At 39.2% G+C, this 21,401-nt stretch overlaps 1 protein-coding gene across 1 annotated transcript in view; it reads right to left on the minus strand.

The window, feature by feature from the left end:
* The window catches only part of LOC309474953 (uncharacterized protein), a gene marked incomplete at its 3' end in the record, with an annotated part of 266,525 nt that overhangs the window by 192,399 nt on the left and 52,725 nt on the right, over nt 1-21,401 (minus strand). The gene's annotated exons all lie outside the window — the stretch shown is intronic.

Raw genomic sequence — 21,401 nt, forward strand, 5'->3', positions numbered from 1 at the left:
ACTCTGTGCATGCTCTTTGAGACAGTGACCATAGACCTGCATTATATGACTGACAGACAAGAACGGTTTGACCTAAAAATATAAAAATTTAAACTACTGCGGAAAAAAAGACACCTTGGATGCCCTTGAGGTAAGCTAAAACATACAAAAAATTTATTTCAAAGTGAACTATCCCTTTAATGACTTAGCATCATTCCAGGGAGTCTGTGTGGGGTTCTCTGACTGTCTCTCTTTCTCTTTTTCCCATAACAAAAAAGAAAATTAAATATTTATTAATGACAGAAATTAAACACAAATTATTTTCTCACATAATGACCATCATGACAAATAAAATAAAATAAAAAACAACCTCCTGTCTGTACTGGATGCAGTTAGAAACAATGAGTAGCTTACCTCAACCTGCATGTAAGTTACAGACAATATTAAAATAATCCAGTTTGATGTGTTCATTTAGACTGAATTTTGGCCGTTAAATGACATCTATAGATACAGATTTTATTATTCCCATCATTCCAAACCTCAAAACCTATTGAGTTAGTGATCACTTGATCTGTTTTGTAGCACTATGATAACCCTGGTGTGAAAATTCCGTTTTACACGTCAACTTTATTTTGTTGTTGGCATATATGTGCAGTTATGTAAAAAAATCTGCTGTTTTCATTGTTTTGAGATTATGATGTTAATTTATTTTAATTAAAAAGTTATATATATATATATATCGTTTTTCTTTTTTTTTAAATCTGTCATTCATTTTACAATAAAAATACTTTGAGAATGTGTAAAGGATTGCCTTAAGGACATTTTTTTGGTGGCTTTTAATCTTGCATCAAATAGTGACCTGCAGATTGCATTTACAAATCACAGCATTAAATATTGTGCTAGTACTAGTATTGAACTACAAGAAGCAAGACAGTTGCAAGCCTTTGATTAGAGTTATGTAAAGCTTTTGATGGGACAGTTAGGTCCTAGAGATGTGGTGACAACAGCTGCGCAGAGGGGGCCCAATTAGATTTTTTTGTCATGGGGCCCAAAATTCCTGGTGGCGCCCCTGCTTTAACCTGGCATACACATAACACATTATCACATTCCTATAATTCACATCCATTAAAGGATTGTTAGGCTGCATAAATCAGCTCAACCGGAACATGAACACTTCCCATAATATCCAATGTACTTGTAACATCGTAAGAGGAACGGCATCTACGCTAATATTAGTCTGTCTGTCTCATTCTTATTAGGGGTGGTGAAAAAAATCGATTATTGATTAATCGCGAGTATGTTATGGACGAGTATGAATCGATTATTAAATTTTCAAAAATCGATTTTTTTATTATTTAAAAAAATATATATTTTTTTGCATTATTTTATTTTGTAAAGAATGTTATACCGGAAGTTGAACGTCACGAACGCGCCCAGTTCCAGTTAGCAAGCGCGTGTAACGGCAGCCAGAGCAAGTGAGAGCAGGTGTGTAAAATGGAAGAACCAGGAACGAGCAACCAACCGATCCACCCAGCTCCATCTGGGCTCAAAGCAAGCGTGTGGATTCATTTTGGTTTTCATGGCAGGAGCTCTAAACATGTTGATAGAACGCATGCCGTCTGTCGACATTGCCACACTAAACTGAAGTACTGCGGCAATACGAGCAACTTGAGGGCCCACATTTCCCGCTTTCATCCAGAGGAGGCAGGGTGGGTTAAAGACGACCGCCTGAAGCCCGTCATCCCACCGAATCAGCGCACTCTCCACGATATGACAAAATTGGCCCCGGGCTCGGAGAGAGCTAAGAAAATCACAACGTCGATATCTTATTTTATAGCTAAAGATATGAGGCCATACAGTGTGGTTGAAAACCAAGGCTTCCGCTACATGGTCCACAGTATGGAGCCAAGGTATGTGATACCATCCCGGAGCTTTTTTACACACAAGTCGATTCCTATTCTTTACAAGGAGACAAAGTTTTTAGTGCAAGTGTCCCTCAAGTCTGCTCCCAGGGTAGCAATAACTTGCGATGCCTGGTCCTCCAGAGCCACTGTCTCATATGTGACCGTTACAGCTCATCATGTCAACAGTGAGTGGAAGCTAATTTCATAAGTGCTTCAGACGAGAGCTATGGATGATAGCCACACGGGCGCTAATATGTGCGAGTTTCTCAAAGCTGTGGCGGACGAGTGGGGGATAGAGACACACGACCTGGTTCTCATCACCGACAACGCTTCAAATATGAACGTGGCTGCAGAGCTTGGCAACTTTCTACATGTCCGTTGTTACGCTCACACCCTAAACCTCGCCTGCCAACGAGCGCTGAAGTTGCCCGCTGTAGCCCGACTGTTGGGTCGAGTCGGACGGATCACCACCTTCTTCCACCGCAGCACCACAGCCAGTCATGTGCTGGAACAAAAGCAGGCCCTACTCGGTAAGCAAAAGGCTTAAAATTAATTTAAAAAATAAAATATTTACCTTTGTAATAGAAGTGAATCTATTTTAACGGTTGCATTCAAAGCAAGCTTTTTATTAGTTTCTAAATTACCAGTAGGCTATTTAAAAATATAATTCCTTATATAGGCTACTAGTAATTAGCTTTTCTTCTTCTTTTTTAATTTTACCAGAACTGCCTAAACACAAACTGAAGACAGATGCTCCAACAAGGTGGAATAGTGGCTTTGACATGGTTGATCGGTTCCTTGAAAAGCAGCCTGCCATCTGCGCTGCGCTCCTCTCCCCTCAAGTAAGTAAGTATGGGATTTAAGATTTAATCAGACCTATAGTAAGCCAAGGTGTGAAAAATATTTTAGTTAATTTAAATAAAATAAAAAACTAGACTTTAGAATAAAAATATTATAAAAATATGATATTGTGTACACACAAAACTAACTAAAATAAAAATTAAAAAAATATACAGAAAATGTCTTTCGTTTTGTTTGTCAATTTGACACGACAGCCTTGAGGAGGCACTGGTGCATGTGTTTGAGACTTAGTCTAAATGACTGTAAGTCGTTGTGTTGGCGTGAATGGAGAACTCTTATAGCATAGAGTGTTAATTCCTTTATTTTAACTTTTCCTGTTCTCAATTCCCATCATCCTTACAGGTGAGGAAAGGTGCGCATGACATCTGCACACTGAATGAGGGAGACGTGTCCGGCGCTGAACACCTTGTGAAGACCCTCAAGCCCATGAAATTGGCCACCACCACAATGTCTGAGGAAAGCATGCCTACTCTCTCAATCATCGCCCCACTACACACACAGCTCCTGGCCGACTTCACCCCTGCACCAGAGGATGACCCGATGACCCGGGAAATCAAGCATGCCATCCGGGAAGATTTGAGGAAGAGATACACATCTACAAAAGAGAGGCACACACTCCATACAGCATCTTGCCTGGATCCTCGCTTTAAAGCTCTCCCATTCCTTTCAGAGGATGAAAAAGTGGAGACATACAGCAGAGTGACTACAGAGGCTGCATCATCCCTCGAGGTATTCTCTCTTTTGATATTAATAATTCTACTTTTTTTTAGAGAATGATTAATTAATGATCTGATTAATAGAATGCTTTGTATCAGTTGTGTGCTTTGTATGCTTTGTGTCTTATTTCACTGCTTCCCTGTGTTAGGTGATGAGGCAAGAGGCTGAAGTCCCTGATGTCATGGCTGAGGGGCATGATGACGGTGAGGAGGATGATGCAGTTCAGAAGGTTTGCGACGAAGCCCTGAAGCTGGATGAAGATGGCCCTTACACGCCCTCACCCCTAATTCTTATCCCGAGGTTACTGTAGTCAGCCGGATCTGGTCCGTATCCAGATCAGATGGAGGATCTGCACATAGAGATGAACACAACAGCCCTGAATGCACAGATGCTTCATACTCTTTCTCTGTGGAAGGCCCTGGTATCACCTCGAGTCCCACGCTTGTGTTGCCATCGCTAGACTACCTCGACAGACACCACTCTCACAGGTTGGGCTGTGGTTTTAAATAGCCGTCTAGATCAGTAAATTCGTGAGAAACTCTACAATCAGTCAAATCATCATTTAACAGTTTTGATGTGTTTTACTGATTATTTCACGTCATCTGAGCTTCACCACTTTGAGCTCCAGTCGGCCACAACGCCCACTAGATCTGATAGATAGTGTTATTTTCACAAGTGCCTCATAAAGTTCTCACGGTCTAGAGAAGTTAAAAACATCTTAAAGCAACAGTTTGATCTTGTCATGAGATCCTGTGAGTGTTTGGCTCTGCTCTCTCCTGTAACTCTCTTCAGGACGTTTGTTGCTCATTTCTGATCAAATGTCTCGATTGTTTCTCCTCTCAGACTGATTTCAGAGTTTCTCTAATTGTTTTATGGAGCAGAAACAGATCGCCTGCCATAACTGTGTGTATGAAAGTGTTCTCTGATATCTTCATGATTAATATTCAACAGCTATGGATTATGACCCTGATGTGATGCTCTAAATGCTCACTTTGTTGCCCTGGCAAATTTGAAAGGCTGCACTGCACGGTACTTCATAATGCAGGATCATACTTATGCTGAGCCACAGGAGAAGGAATCCTCGTCGCCAAAAATGCAAAAAAAATAATTAAAAAGGAAACGAGACCGGCGAATAAAAAATAAAAAACTAGGGTAAATAACGCACTGTGTGCAAAAAAATACTTTGGCCTACTGTCTGATTACACAAAGCAAATCATCTAAACAATTATTTCGTTTTCTTATTTAATGACCGACAATTAAGTTGTAATAATACTTTTGGCATAAGGCTTATTAGCGTTAGGCTATAGCCTGAAAGCTCTGATTTACGCACTGTTACAACAGTCATTGTTTTTTTGTTTTTTTCAGAACGACATTTGAGTTTATGATTTTAATGTTGTTTTTTTTGTGGCAGACTAAAGACTAATGAGAGACTGTTGATCTTTGAATAAAAATATGTTTGGTTCAGGTTTGAAATTCATTATCTTTTATTGCAGGCTATGTAGTCTTATATCATAGTAGGCCTACTCATGCTCAGGCCCTTCATGACAACTGTTAGGGGGGTGATTATATTAAGCCTTAAAGTTCTGCATAATTAAGGGCGTGGCCACTTGAGGGACAGGTTGATTGCCGCTGCTGTCACTACTAGCCGTTTGTCTGCTCTTAGCCGTCATGTCACCTCAGCTAATTCCAGTCGCTGAACTTGGCATCTCTGCAGTGTTTGTGCTTTTTTCGGGATTATTTCATACAGTTTAATACACGCATTATACCTTCACCCACGCCGCTGGATTCCGTCGTTGTCGAGTATCGAGAGAACAACCAGCGCTGTATTTCAGTTGTTCTCCTCTGTGAACATGCACTAATGGATGCCTGACAATTCTGTTGCTTTTTAGAGTTCAGATTTAAAAACGTCTATAGATATAGAGACTACACTCGTTCTGCGGTACCGTTGCTCTCACGGAACAGATAGACTATATGCTTATTTAACTTTTTAGTGTTAAATAAAAAGTACTGTCAGATGAAATCCTGCTGGTGTCAGTGCTTTCTCTCCGTCCATGCAATAGATGCACACTGCACACCCTTGAATGAGCGCGGATTTCTAGTGAATTTACTTGAACTTCTGAGCTAATATCTTTGGTTTAACCCATTTGTGTGTCGAGCTGCCAAGATGGCGACGGCTGGCTCCGCCCACTTTAGGCTTCAAAAACACTCAGAAACCTACGGGTGACGTCACGGACACTACGTCCATATTTTTTTTGCAGTCTATGTGAAATACAAGCATGGCAAGCGTACACTATAATCCTGTATACTAACAGTTACAAGGCTCAGAAAAAAAAACATTCGAAAGATTAAGTCAAAATATTCCCAGATTTGAGTGAACCAAGTCTCCAAAAAGACACACAAAAAAATCCTCTGAACCACTGAGCGCCTCACGCTGGATGTACAGTTGATCTATCAAAAAAATAATGTAGGCTACAATTGTAATGTTGCAGGGCCGGCTCAGGAGACTCGGCTGACAGATTAACTGATGTCTGTTACACAGGATAGAGAACAGGAGAGTCTCGTCTGGTCTTTCTCAGCTCCTTTGCTGATGTTTTTCATTTTACAACCAGTTAAATTCAGTTACACACAATTGCTTTTAAATCTTTCTCTGTCTGTCTTCTATCACTGTGTCAACAAAATAATAATAAATCATCTTTTGTCACTCTTTTGCCTCCTTTCTTCATTTCACATTCTTTAGTTAACTTGACTTCTTATAAACAGCAATATTAATATTGACCAACACCAAGATAATTAGAGTGAATTTACTAATAATATTCAATGTGATTATGTGTATTTCATGCTGTACTTGCTTCTTAAAGGTAATATTCAATCATATATTTCCACCAAAGGAGTGGATTTATAATGGATGCAGATTCACTTTCCTCAGAGTCTGATCACGTGACTAGTGCGCGATCACAGAGCTTCCACGAGATATTTAACGTCATCTGTTAAAACTTCAACACGAACAAATAAACATTTTGTAACCCAAAAATAAAAAATACAACACTATAGTTAAATATAATGATGGAACATATTAAATCATTTTCTTCATGTTAGCGTGAACATCATAAATAAAAAAAAAAAGATTTGTCCTCAAACTGCTTCACCAATAACAGTTTACATTCGCTGTACATTGTTAAGGTGTAATCACGGATCCATTTTTAATGGTTTCTCTATTAATTCCCGTGTTTTACCTGTGAAGCAGGATAAAGTCAGAAGAGCAGGAGAGTCGCGTCTGGTCTGTCACAGCTCCTCTGCTGATATGAGGACGCATGCGCAGTGCGCGATTCTCTCTCTCTCTCTCTCTCTCTCTCTCTCTCTCTCTCTCTCTCTCTCTCTCTCTCTCTCTCTCTCTCTCTCTCTCTCTCACCAAACACTCCTGAAGAACAGAGTTTTTCACAGATTAAAGCTTTAAAATCACTTGATGTTGGTTTGATGAAGCTTCACTAAAATACTTTAATCATTTGAAAAAGATTTACATATGGAACAATAAGTCAAGTCAAGTTTATTTGTATAGCGCTTTTCACAATACAGATTGCATCAAAGCAGCTTCACAGTATTAAATTAAAATAATACAACAAAGTTTGTTTCAAGAGGAATTTATTGATTGATAAAATTAAATTAAATATCCCCAAAATATCCCCAACTGAGCAAGCCAAAGGCAACAGTGGCAAGGAACCGAAAAACTCCATCAAGTGACCTAATGGCCTTATAACTAAAAAAACTTTAATGTTTAACGTCACACTAAAACTAATGCTGTTGATTATCTATCCTTCATAATTATATTCTTTTATTTAATCAATCCATAATAACCGAGTTTAGAGCTGAATTCAAACTTGACCTGACAGTAAAATCACAGTTCAATTATTTATATGAGAATAAAAGTGAATGTTGATCCTCTCCAACTAATTTAACCAGTAATTTATCACAGGGTACCAGAACAGAAACAACTGAAGTCATAAAAACACATTTAAAACTCACCATCCAGACGCCACAAACAGAGCAAAACTAATTTGAGAAACATTTTCTTCATCGGTTCACTGAAAAGCCCACGATAGTAACTCTTAAAATGTCTGAAAACCCTCGGATTGATCTGAAACACGACTGAACTGATGCTGTGTGTGTTTGTGATCCTCCCTATAAAGACTGAACCTTCGTCACAGTTTATTCTCAAAACCATTTCCTGTAAAACAGGAAGTCACGAAAGAGTGTCTCTCTAAATGAATGTCTCTCTACATTGTGTTATATTACCTTGGCATTAAACACTGCTGTGAGAGTGTTTATAAAACAGATGCTGAGGGAGTGACGGTGAATTAAACATCTTTCTCTCTTCTGACTCAATCTAATCAATCTCTCTATATTTTTCTCTGTTTTTGGAAAGTCGTGAAAACAATGTATTGTTGGTGGGTTTATGTGTGTATGTGTTTTACTCCACAAAATCTGGCAGAGGCACAACATAATAATAAAAAATAAAAAAAAATAAAAATGTTTGGTAGAAGTGGTAGAAGAACAGTATTATTATTAAATAAAAAATAAGTATTATTATATTATTTCATATCATTGATATTATTTAAATAAACTATTTAATTCAATGTTAATATTTACCATTTTTAAAATTTTAAGCCAATAATGTTTTAATAATGTAAAGCTGTAAACAGTGTGTGGCGCACTGCTGAAATATTACATAAAGTTGTATTTTCCTCCAGGGGGCGCTGGACATAATAAATGTAATAAAACATCTTGAAGTGAAGTAGTTAGTGTCTCATGTGTTGTTCAGGACTCGAATGGCTTGTTGATAAAAACGAAGTCTTTTTGTCCTTGATTTCACACTTCTGTATCGTCTCCCAGACGGCAGGAGTGTGAAGAGGTTGTGTTGTGGATGTTTATTGTCTGATCGCCTTTGAGATAGAGGGACAGAAAGCAATGACTTATTATTTGATCATAAAGACCTAGGTCCTTGATGAAGAGCAATAACCTCAGATACATAAGCAGGAGACATCACATGTGTAAGAGGATTAAAAAAGTGTTTCTATAAATGTCTTTCACCAAAATTACTGGATCATCTGTCAGTAGACACTGCTTCAGACTTTTCAGATATTCCATTTTCTGAGAGCAAACCTGCACGATCGAGCTGCTGTCGATATATGAGTGGAAAAACAGAGTTGGTCGTCAAACACAAGCCCCAGGATCCTTGCTGTCCTGGTTGGTGTTAGTGTTGTGGACCTCAGTTACACAGTGTGGTTGTGGTCAACTGATGGGTCTGTAGGAGATACAAGGATCTCCATCTTTGCACAGCTGACCTGTAGATGATGCTCCTTCATCCAGGCAGAAATGTCTGAATACAAGCTGACGGGATCATCAGGTGGAAATTACAGATAGAGCTTCATGTCTTCTGCATAGCAGTGGTAGGAGAAGCCATGCGCATGTATGATCTTTCCCAGTGAAGCTGTGTAAATGGAGAAAAGAAGAGGAGCGAGCACTGAACCTTGAGGCACTCCAGTGACTAGATGATACCCCTCCTCTCCATGAAACCTGGAAAGATCTTTCTGTGAAGTAAGACTGTAGCCACTGAAATACCGTACCAGTGATGCCCGAGTCAGAAAGGGTGGACAGGAGGATCTGGTGCTTTACAGTGTCAAAGGCAGCTGAGTAGAATAAGGACAGATGATCTGGCGTTCGCTCTTCCCAGCCGTAGAGTTTCAGCAAAGAAAAAAAAAAAGAAAAAAAAAAGAGAACATGACAAGAAAAGAGACTGGTCTGTAGTTGAGGGTCGGCTTAGGGAAGGGACACACTAAACCCTTGCCAAAGAACTAGTGCTGATAAAGGCCGACTGTGTTGTTACAATATTTTATTCTTACAGTTTTAACTAAATGTTAAAATGCTAAATGCGATTTCAGACACAGTCATGATTGTTGGTGCCAGACGGACTGGTCTGAGTATTTCAGAAACTGCTGATTTACTGGGATTTTCACACACAAGTTCTCTAGGGTTCACAGAGAATGGTGAGAAAAAGAGAAAATATCCAGTGAGCTTTAGTTTGAGTTCACTCCTGGTATCATGTTTTGTTCAGTGATTTGAATAAAATATTTCTCAGTGCAGTTTCAACATGTCTGTTTATTTTCTCTGAACACTTCAACATGTGGTTTTATTCTTCATTACTCGTTTACAGTATTCGTCACATAATACTGAACACAGCGCCATCTAGTGGCTTTCTTGAGTAACAGACACAATCACTGGATCTCATTACAGATTCTGAGTAAATAACTCCTGATAACATGTGAGTTCAGGGTGAGCCACTAGATGGAGGTGTTGCTCCTCAGACGAGACCACAGAGACAAATCACACTAGAGATTTAAAGACTTTATCATTCCCTGTTGGAGGAAATGGAGCATCGATATGTTGTGTCTTTAGATTTCAATACTTCTTAAAAATGATACAAATATAAAGCCATAAATGAATAAATCTCACAAATATTAATATATGCAAAATCAAATTGTGTGAAATTACATCATCAATCATGTACCAGATTGTTTCTCTGTTTCTGTCACATGATGGAGTTTGGGTTCCTTTCCGCTGTCGCCTCTGAACACTTAGTTATTAATATTATTGACTTGAATGCACTGACACTATTGGATGAGAACTGAACTGAGCTGGATGATGACATCACTGTTTTGCTTCACAGCTGAAATGAACTCAGTTCACAATTGGTGAAATTAACTGAAGTGAATCAACACTGAACTGACTTCAGCTGAACAACAGCACTATTGTCTTTTTAGAGTTGCTGTACAACAGAGTTGAATTCTGTTTGCATCATTGAATCATTATTTTCTTATTTAAAAAGCTGCTTTGAAACAATCTTTTATAAATGCTATATAAATAAAGGTGAATTGACTTGTAGAAGTGTAGAAGCGTAGATCAATGCTTTCAGAATAATGGTAACTTCTGCCATTTGTATCTGTGGAATCGGCAGGCCATGGAATGAGGTTACAGGACTTAGTTCGGCATCAGTCCACCACGTTTTATGGTGTGTTCATCAGGCAAGAGCCTTTTTTGGGAGCAGGGGCCTTTGCGTAAGTTCCCCTCCTAGAAGTCTACAGTAATATGGGGGATGAGTCTGTAGACACACACTTTCAAGTTTGCTTTGGGGGCAAACATTTCTGGTATGGAGTCGCCCTCAATCTGACCCAGTTTAGGCCAGGACATATTGGACATATCCATATTCTGGATCCTCAGGAGCAGAGACTTCCCTCTGAGCAACTATCTGTGAGATATAAGGGTTACGCACAGATGCTTCGTACTCTTTCTCTGTGGAAGACCCTGGTATCACCTCGAGTCCCACACTTGTGTTGCCGTCGCAAGACTACCTCGACAGACACCACTGTCACGGGTTGGGCTGCGGTTTTAAATAGCCGTCTAGATCATCACTGCAGGGAAGGTCTTCATCTCCCAGATCTGAGGAAATCATGTGTTGGTCCTGGAGATGAGCGCTGTATTTCTTGCATGGAAATACGTCTCCTAGATTTGATGGATTAACGTGTGTTGATCCAGACTGGTATAATTCTGTTAGTGATGTGACGTTCGGCACCGAGGCTTCGAAGCTTGTATCAAAAAACGAAACTTCCCACATTGAAGCAGTGTATCGCAGCTTGATTCGTTTTTCCATAACCACGTGATCTGTGACTTCCGAAGCTTCGTTTCTACACACAGTCACGTGATTGCTTCATATTCAGAATCAGATTCGAAAATAGCGCAAACCCCTTGAGCAGGTTTCGAGTTTCATGCTCTTCGGTAGTAGTAAATAAAAAAAGAAATAGACTTAGCCCTCACACTGTTGAACAAGTCCTGTTCCTTAATACAAATCTTTAATTTCTTAAATTACCCACAAAATAAGTTCACAAGCACTTTCACTACCCAGTTCACAAGCACTTCACCATTCCACAATAATTGTTCTTATTTTATATATATATATATTATGACTGAGGCTAAAGTTTATGTGAGTAAGGCTGCATTTGTTGATCATAAGCAGATTCATTAGAATTGTTTCTGTACACGTTAATTTGTCCCATTTATTTTTTTTTCATATGTTTGTTCATACATTGTGTAAGAACTACATCAACACTAACACATGAATTGTGAGGATTATTTTATTGCTTTGCGGTTTACAGAGCACAAAGTGTTTTATTACATGAAACAATCAAAAAAATGTATGGGTCTTCTGGGACAGAAAGACAGCTTTTCCACCTTTTGACCACAAGATGTCATTGTTTGCAACCGTTTGCAATGTGTTGAAAAGCTTCGAGTAATGAACCATTTTGCAATACAGTCGAGGGGGAAAGCCCCGGTGCTTCACAAAGCTTCATTTCACCATCACTAAATTCTGTAGAAAAATGGAAACAACTGAAGCAATAAATGTTACGATGTAAGTTGAAGCAGGGAAGGATGCAGGATCTACTTGCAGCAGCTTTTATTTAAACTGTTACGAACCCTTTTGTTAAAAATGGCTACGTAAGGGTTTCACAACATAAAGAAGGACATGTGAAACACGAGTATGCTGCGTTGACATTTATTGTACTCACAAACATGTAAAAACTCACGAAACACGTATCACAAATAAAGAAACATAATAAACTTCTAAATAATATGAAGATAACAAATATTAATAAAACGAACAGCAAAGTAATTTAACTAAAGAAAAAGAAAAGCTTGTTTGCTGGTTCTCCTCTCTCCTGCCATGCTCCGCTTCAGCGTCCTTATTTTAGTGAATCAGAAACGACTCCAACGAGACGCAGGTGTATAATGATACACAGGTGCGGACCTAATAACAAACTCAGACACAGGAAAAGAAACAGTCATGACGTCATCACAAGGAGAGGAAAACACGAGACACAAACCGTAACACTCCCCCACTTAAAGAAAGAACCAGTCTTCTTTTTTAGACAGGTTCTTGATGAAGCGAACAGTAAAAGCAACCAAGAACATAGTCACAATACTACAACTTACACACCTACATATAAAATTAAATTATACATTTACCTAGCCCCGAGAAAGGGCATCTGCCACGATGTTGTCAGTTCCTTTCTTGTGGTGGATCTCAAGATTATAACATTGAGCCATTAGCGCCCAGCGCATCAAACGTTGGTTATGATTGTACATTTTATTTAAAAAAACCAACGGATTATGGTCCGTGTAGACGATGACGGGAGTAGAGCTGTATCCAACGTACACATCGAAGTGCTGCAAAGCAAGCAACATAGCTAGAGTCTCTTTTTCGATAGTAGAATAATTCAACTGGTGACGGTTGAATTTAGCTGAGAAATAAGATACTGGATGGGATATTCCATCAGCACCACTCTGAAGTAGGACGGCTCCAACTCCGGTCGCGCTGGCGTCTACCTCAAGCTTGAACGGACGAGCCAGGTCAGGAGCAGACAACACCGGAGCACTGCAAAGGAGAGACTTTGCACACAAAAAGGCACTTTGACATACATCAGTCCAATTAAAAACAACTTTAGAGCTGCACATCTTCGTTAAGGGAGCGACCACAGTCGAGAAATTTTTACAAAAACACCTGTAATAGCCAGCCATGCCTAAAAATCGTCGCAACTCTCTCCTCGTAGTGGGCACAGGGTATGCAATAATAGCGGTGACTTTTGCGTCAACCGTACGTACTTGACCGTTTCCAACCTGTTTCCCCAAGTATGTAACAGAGGCTTTAGCAAAATCGCATTTAGTCAAATTTAAAGTTAAAGAAGCGGCTGTTAATCGGCTAAAAACATCGTGCAAAGTAGAGATGTGCTCATTCCACGTAGAAGAATAAATAACGACATCATCAAGATAAATATTACAGTTTGGAACGTCACTCAACACTGTAGACATTAACCTTTGAAAGGTAGCAGGCGCGTTCCGAAGGCCGAACGCCATACGCGTATATTGAAAGAAAGAATCGGGAGTCACAAATGCAGAGATCTCAGAAGCACGTTCAGTCAATGGCACCTGCCAATAGCCTTTTAAAAGATCTAATTTCGTAATGTACCGAGCAGTGCCAAGATTGTCAATACAATCCTCTATTCAAGGCAACGGAAATGCATCCGGCACAGTAACAGAATTCACCTTGCGGAAATCAGTACAAAAACGGAATGAACCGTCAGCTTTAGGTACTAAAATGCACGGTGAACTCCACGGGCTATTACTCTTTTTGGCGAAACCATTTGTAACCAGATAGTTCACTTCACATTTCATGATCTCCCGTTTACCTACTGGAGAACGATACGCATGCTGTTTTATGGGAAGTGCGTTACCCACCTCAATATCATGTTGGATGACAGAGGTACCAGACGGAACATCACTAAACAAGTTAGGATAATCTTCTATTAAGTCAATCACATCCTGACGCTGGTCGCTAGATAAATAAGACAAATGAGATGGTAAAACTCTTAAAATCTCTGAATTCTTTAGAGGACCACCACTGAACATCTCCGTTGACATTTTCAACCCATCATCTACCTCTTCAGCACCCATGGTACTGGACAGCAAAGATACTCGTTCCACATTTGACACCGGCTGTACCTCACTCTGAGACAAGTCAGCCACCTCACTCTGGGACAAGTCAGTCACCTCATCAGTCTTCACAGTTCGTGCTACATATTGTTTCAGCATATTTACATGACACAAACGTGTCTTCCGTCGTCGTTCTGGGGTATGGACTATATAATCAGTGTCACTCAGCTTGCTCTTAATTACATAAGGACCTGCAAATCGCGCAGCTAAAGCAGAACCAGGCAAAGGAAGCAACACTAATACCTTTTCTCCAGGCGTAAAATTACGCACAACCGCGATCTTGTCAAAATGACACTTCATTTTCTTCTGTGAACGAGAAAGAGCTTCTTTCGCGACAGCACAAGCATTTCGCAATCGTTCACGGGTACGAGAAACAAAATCAAGCACATTATGTTTCTCAGTCACACCAGTAGAGAAAAATTCATCTTTCAGTACTTTTAAAGGACCCCGTACATTATGTCCAAAGACCAATTCCGACGGACTAAAACCAAGTGACTCTTGTCGCGCTTCACGCAGTGCAAATAAAACCAAAGGGACTCCCTCATCCCACTCATTCCCTGCCTCCAGGCAATATTTTCGCAAACTGGACTTCAACGTCTGGTGCCACCTCTCAAGTGCCCCCTGCGATTCAGGATGGTAGGCACTGGATGTGACATGTGACACGCTCAAACCTTTCAACACATTTCGGAATATTTTTGACAAGAAATTAGTTCCTTGGTCTGTTTGAACAGTTCTCGGCAATCCGAATGTTGTGAAAAATTTTATTAGAGCTTTAGTGACGCTTTTGGCAGTTATATTCCGTAACGGAATTGCTTCTGGAAACCGCGTGACGGTGCACATGATTGTTAAAATATACTGAGAACCAGATTTAGTTCGCGGCAGCGGCCCCACGCAATCTACCAAGACGCGTTCAAACGGTTCACCTACAGCCGGAATAGGGCAAAGTGGAGCAGGTGGCACAATCTGATTGGGCTTTCCTACTACTTGACATACATGACACGACTTACAATATCGAGACACATCAGCTTTCAACCCAGGCCAAAAGAAATGCTGGAGCACCCGATGGTAAGTTTTATTTATACCAAGGTGCCCAGCCCAAGGATGATCATGTGCCAAGCTTAAAATATGCTGTCGAAATTTCGAGGGTACCACAATCTGATGGACCACGTTCCAATCATCCGAATTTTCATCATTCGATAATCGAGCATTCCAACTACGCATTAACACAGTGTTGTTCCAATAGAACTGATGGTTATACGAAGGTGACTTTTTAGTATCAGCACTTAAACGACATTTCTCTAACGTATGATCACTTTTCTGAGCTGCAGTAAGAACATCGCACGAAATAGGCAAAAATATGTCAGGATCGGGACAAACAGATTTTTGGATCGAATTAACATCCACATGCTCTGTCACAGCATTTTTCTCAAAAATCTCTGCAAAGATAGACTCACCTAAATTCACTTCATTCCCCTTACCGAGACTTTTCGCCTGAGCGCGTGTCGTAACTGCACTAGAAGCAAAAACATTTGGGAAATGTTGTGCGAGCGCATCTGGTTGCTGATCAGTAACTGGGATTTTGGTAACATGCACAACTGGCATCACTTTTCCTCCAGCAAGATCATTTCCCATGATAAAATCAATACCTTTCACAGGTAGGGAAGAACGAGCCGCTACATTAAAACATCCAGAAACTAATTCAGACGTCACCCAGACGCGATGAAGAGGGACAGTGATGAACCCCATTTCTATTCCCTGCACGATAGTGCTAGTATCACATTCGGAGCTTGCACAAAAAGGCAAAGTGTCAGACAGTATAAAAGACTGAGATCCTCCCGTATCACGTAAGATCTTCACAGCTTTCTGATCCTCAACACAACCAGTCAATGACACATAACCGTCAAACACAAAAGGCTGAAAACACTCATCAGGAGCTACTGAAATCATGGTCTGTGGAGACACAATTTTTACTAAAACTGAACCGCGAGGTTGAGCTGAAAAATCCTGACGGTCATGCTTTCGTTTTAAAATTCGACACTCAGCAATAATATGTCCAACCTTGTGACAATAGCCACACTCTTTACGCATTTTCGGGCTAGATGGACTAGGCCTGACTTTAAAGTCAGAAGAATTAACTTCATTCTCTCTTTGTGAAGTGTATCCTAAATCACTCGCACGCTTTACAAACACAGGTTTATGAATGAGTGCATACTTTTCTGCTAAAACAGCTGCTTGCTGCACAGTAGTAACCTTTTGTTCGTTTAAATATAAAGCAGTACGCTCAGGAACACAATTCTTAAACTCTTCAATGAGCAACAAAGATTGAGCAACAATCTTTATTCACACAAAGATTGATAATCCGCGAATTTACACGCCTTTATCCATCGATCAAAAAGTATACCCTTCTCACGGGCAAATTCGACATATGTCTGAGAAGCAGATTTTTTCGTTGAGCGAAAACGTTGTCGGTAATGTTCAGGTACTAACTCATAGGCACGGAGAATCGCATTTTTTACTGTCTCATATTGAACACTTTCCTCTAACGGAAGAGATGCACAAACTTCTTGCGCTTTCCCCGTTAACTTACATTGTAACATTAATGACCAGACCTCTGTTGGCCACTTCAAAGCAGATGCTATTCTTTCAAATGCCTGAAAGTAAGCTTCAACCTCTTTCTCCCGAAAAGGTGGAACAATTACAATATTTTTCGCTACATTAAACGAAGTCGAATGATCAAGAGAATCCGTTAGCACAGGTAAAGAGTTAACTATAGGTATCGCAGGAATATTTGGCACTAATGCAACAGCTTCAACCTCAGAACTAGGTCCATCTTTGAAAGCAAATTTTTTAGATCTTTTTGGATCTAACTCTAACTGGCGCATTTTAATTTTCATCTCCACATCAATACGGTGCAATTCCAGCTGATGCTGCAACTCATCCTTCCGTGCTTGAGCTCTGTCTTGCGTCTCAAGCTGTAAACGAGCTAAACGTACTTTTAAACGCAAACCTCCCTGATGTACAGGTGATTCTTCAGTAGAGAGGGAAAAAGGTTCAAACTTAGGCAAAGAAAGAGGTGGTGGTCCTACCTTCACCCCACCACCGGCACCCGGCGTAACTGGATTGCCAGCGAGAGAACGCAGTGAGGTAGAAGAATGCAGTGGGAGTTGTTCCTCATCCATAACAGCTGCAACTGATTCTGCTGATTCAGGAACATCCTCCAATAAAGACAACACCCCATCATTAATTAAACCAGTTAACAAACAAGCTTTCAAGTCTTTCTTAAGCAATGTTTTAGAAACAGGTATTTCAAAATGTCGAGCAATAAGGAACAAATCGTCCTTTCTACATGTTTCCAACACTGCAATGCTAGGTTGACTTACAAACGCATTTAAATCAAACGTCGCCATAATAAATTGATGAGCAAAGAACAAACATAATAAATTAGCAGGCTACGAACAACTCCGGACCTAAACCTACCTAACCGAGACCTAACTAAGACCTATCTAGTCTTCAGAGGGTACCAGTTAAGAGGCAAGCCTCTCCCCCAGAGTACCTCCAAAAACAACAAACTAAAATGATAAAGAAAACAATAAATAGTAAACCGTAGTGAGAACCGGCGCTAAGCACGGCCCCCCTGATTTACTCTACCTACCCGGAGATCACCCAGCACCACTAACCTTTATCTGCTCATCAAACAAAATTAAAGTAATCCAATATCCCGGACGAGCCCCCAATTTATGTTACGAACCCTTTTGTTAAAAATGGCTACGTAAGGGTTTCACAACATAAAGAAGGACACGTGAAACACGAGTATGCTGCGTTGACATTTATTGTACTCACAAACATGTAAAAACTCACGAAACACGTATCACATTTAAAGAAACATAATAAACTTCAAAATAATATGAAGATAACAAATATTAATAAAACGAACAGCAAAGTAATTTAACTAAAGAAAAAGAAAAGCTTGTTTGCTGGTTCTCTTCTCTCCTGCCATGCTCCGCTTCAGCGTCCTTATTATAGTGAATCAGAAACGACTCCAACGAGACGCAGGTGTATAATGATACACAGGTGCGGACCTAATAACAAACTCAGACACAGGAAAAGAAACAGTCATGACGTCATCACAAGGAGAGGAAAACACGAGACACAAACCGTAACAAAACAAACTCAAAACTAGACAAACTTAGACTAGGGAACATGACTCAGCAACAAAATAACCAAAATACAACAACATTAAGAACTCACAAAGACTGAACTAAACACAGGGCTTAAATACAAAGGCCAACAAGCTAAACAAGATAACAAGGGGCGTGGCTAATCAGAAACACCTGGAGAGACTAATAAACAAGAAAAACTACAAAGGACTACAAAACATGGCCCAGAACAGGAAATAACAACAGTGCACACAAGACAAGAGGAACACAAGACAGGAATCATGACAATAAAAATACTTTAACGCAACACCATGGAGTTTTTCAACCTTCATAATATATTTCCAAGACTCTTGTGATGGTACATCGACTTACAATAGGTTGAATGACACGTCTGCCATAGCCTGACAGGGTCTGTATCGCTTTTACTGGCACTACGGAACTTCCGGGTTTGGGTAGTAACCCGAGCACAAAAAGAACTACAAAATTTGACTGCTTTACGGCATACCTCACTACTACAATACTGTTCCCCAACTGTAGGGGGACCCCGAGAGCAAAACTTACACGGTGTTGCTTTAAAAAAATTTACTAACTTGATGCCACAAACAGAACTAAACTAATTTGAGAAACATTTTATTCATCGGTTCAGTTTAACCCATGACAGCAACTCTTAAAACGTCTGAAAACACTTGCTATCAAACACGACTGAACTGAGATATTTATCTGGTTGTGTGTGAATCCTCCCCCAACCTCAGTTAGTTTCCGCTCACACATCCGTCTCCTTTAACATCACGAAAATCAACAAGCTTTTGCTGAGCTTACATTTTCAAATGAATTCTGGCCCTGAATGAAAACTAATAGCAGAAGAGTGAAATATTGGATTAGATATCTGTATCTACTGGTGTGTTATTTAGTGCGGTGAGCTGTCAATCATCTTTGACCTCTGACCTGTGACTCTTATTTGTATAATGTTTGCTTGTGTTGTTACTGTAAAGGCCCTGTATGGTTTAGTACTTGAGTGAGCTTTTATCACTTAATAGTTCTTCACATCCACTGCAGTCTCACAGTTCTGGCCAGTTGATAATAACTGGAATATCAAAATACACTGGAGGCGGTAGATCCTTTTCCTATTCAGCGTCTAAACACTGGAATAGTCTTCCTAGCTTTGTGAAGCGGACACACTCTGTCAGTTTAAATCTAGAGTAAAAACACATCTCTTTAACCTGGCATACACATAACACATTATCACATCGTGATTGCTATCGATTAGATCTACAGGACGTTGTGGCCGACTGGAGCTCAAAGTGGTGAAGCTCAGATGACGTGAAATAATCAGTAAAACACATCAAAACTGTTAAAATACACATCTGCATGTACAGTGAAAGCCAGTGCAGATATAAAGCACACGGCTGCAGCGACCCGCATCTCTGCACTGTTAAAGGATCTATATTAAGATTAAGATCCTGATATAATAATGAATGCTGCTCGAGCTAATGCTCAGTGAAATATGGCTCGGTTGTGTTCCTGCACAGATGGCTGAGACTCATTGGCCGGACACGCAGCCAATCAGAGGAGACCACGAGTGAAGAGTCAGCGCTGTGGGCGGGGCTTCTGCGAAGCACGTGATTGGACCACGGAGGAAGTACAAGCATTACTTTCATGGACTCTTATGTAGTCATAATAAAGTCAGGTGTGGTACAGCGTTTTAAAGTGAACATGGAAGATATTTGTTTTTTTTTAATCACAATTTATTAATCGTCTATTTTAGGAGTGTCCCAAGACCCAAATATTTTGGAGAGAACTCAGTAATTACTTACAAAAAAAAAAAAGCTGTGATTCCTGTTAACTTTGAAGAAGTTGATGTTATACTAAAATGTTTTTCACTTGATGGTGATAAAAATCTTTTGTTTATATTTGATTTAATTATTATGATTGCCTGTTACTATATTCATAAAGTCAAATGGAATGAAAAAATGCCAAATTTTGAACAATTTAAAATTGATATTAAAATATATTTAGAAACAATATCCAAATGTAAAAACTTAAAAGCAAGGAAAATTACACGGTACAAGTTTTTTTTTTGTTGTAAAATGCCTTTCTTTTTCTCTCTTTCTTTCTTCCTTTTCCCCCTTGTTTACCCATGACATTTTTAAAAAATAATATTTTAGCTGTATATGTTGTTTATACTGGAATATATTGCAAAAACACAAACTAGATAATGTTTTTACAGATATAGGCTATAAGAAAAAAGTAGAAATAAAGCTGTATACGGTACACTGCTGAAATATTTCAAATATACATAAAGTTTGTTTTCCTCAGAATAAATCATGAGAGACTCTTGAACCTCAGAGTGAGAAACTTTATTGATAAAGTCAAGAAAATACATATGACAAATATACAGCAGTAGTAAAGTGAGATCTGTGTGTCTCTCTATTCATTTTTTTGTATCTGAGAGAAATATAAACAATAAAGTGACACTGTTAAAATCTGACACTGAAAGAGAGCATAAACTCAAATAATCATCAGTATTTATTATGAAAAAAACAAACACTAGAAGAACAATAAATAAAAAAAAACACACTTGAAGAACCTTTAAAGTTCATCGTTCTGCTTTAGATTTCGATACTTCCTGAAAAAAGATTAACATAAAAAGCCATAAATTAATAAATCTCATAGATAATTATACATGCAAAATCAGACTTTGAGAAATGACATCATCAATCATGTACCTGATGTGTGAATATGTGCTTGATCTCATTCAGCTCTTCTGGATCTGATCTCATAAACCACAATAATGACAGTAGCCACGCCCACCAGAGCAGAGAGGACCAATCGGATCACAGCTTCAGTAGGACCACAACAGTGGACAGAGTCTGAGGAATAAACACATCAAACTGAGATCAGATCAGTCAATAAACACTAATATCAGTGCTGACATCAACTAATATTTCTGAAAACACAGAAATCCCATACAGAAAAAAAAAAAATTGAAATATATTTTAAAGTGTCAAAAATATATGTGGCATATATTCCAAATACATTGAAATATATTTGCATTGTTGTTCACTTATATTTATCATTTTGAAATATATTCTGAAATATAACAAAAATATATGATGTTAAGTGTGAAATATATTTATTGGGCCAATTTCAAATATTTGCATATATTCCAAAATATATTCTGAAAATA

The sequence above is a fragment of the Leuciscus leuciscus genome (genome assembly GCF_965113295.1).
Source record: "Leuciscus leuciscus genome assembly, chromosome: 15".
Classification (NCBI taxonomy): Eukaryota; Metazoa; Chordata; class Actinopteri; order Cypriniformes; family Leuciscidae; genus Leuciscus; species Leuciscus leuciscus.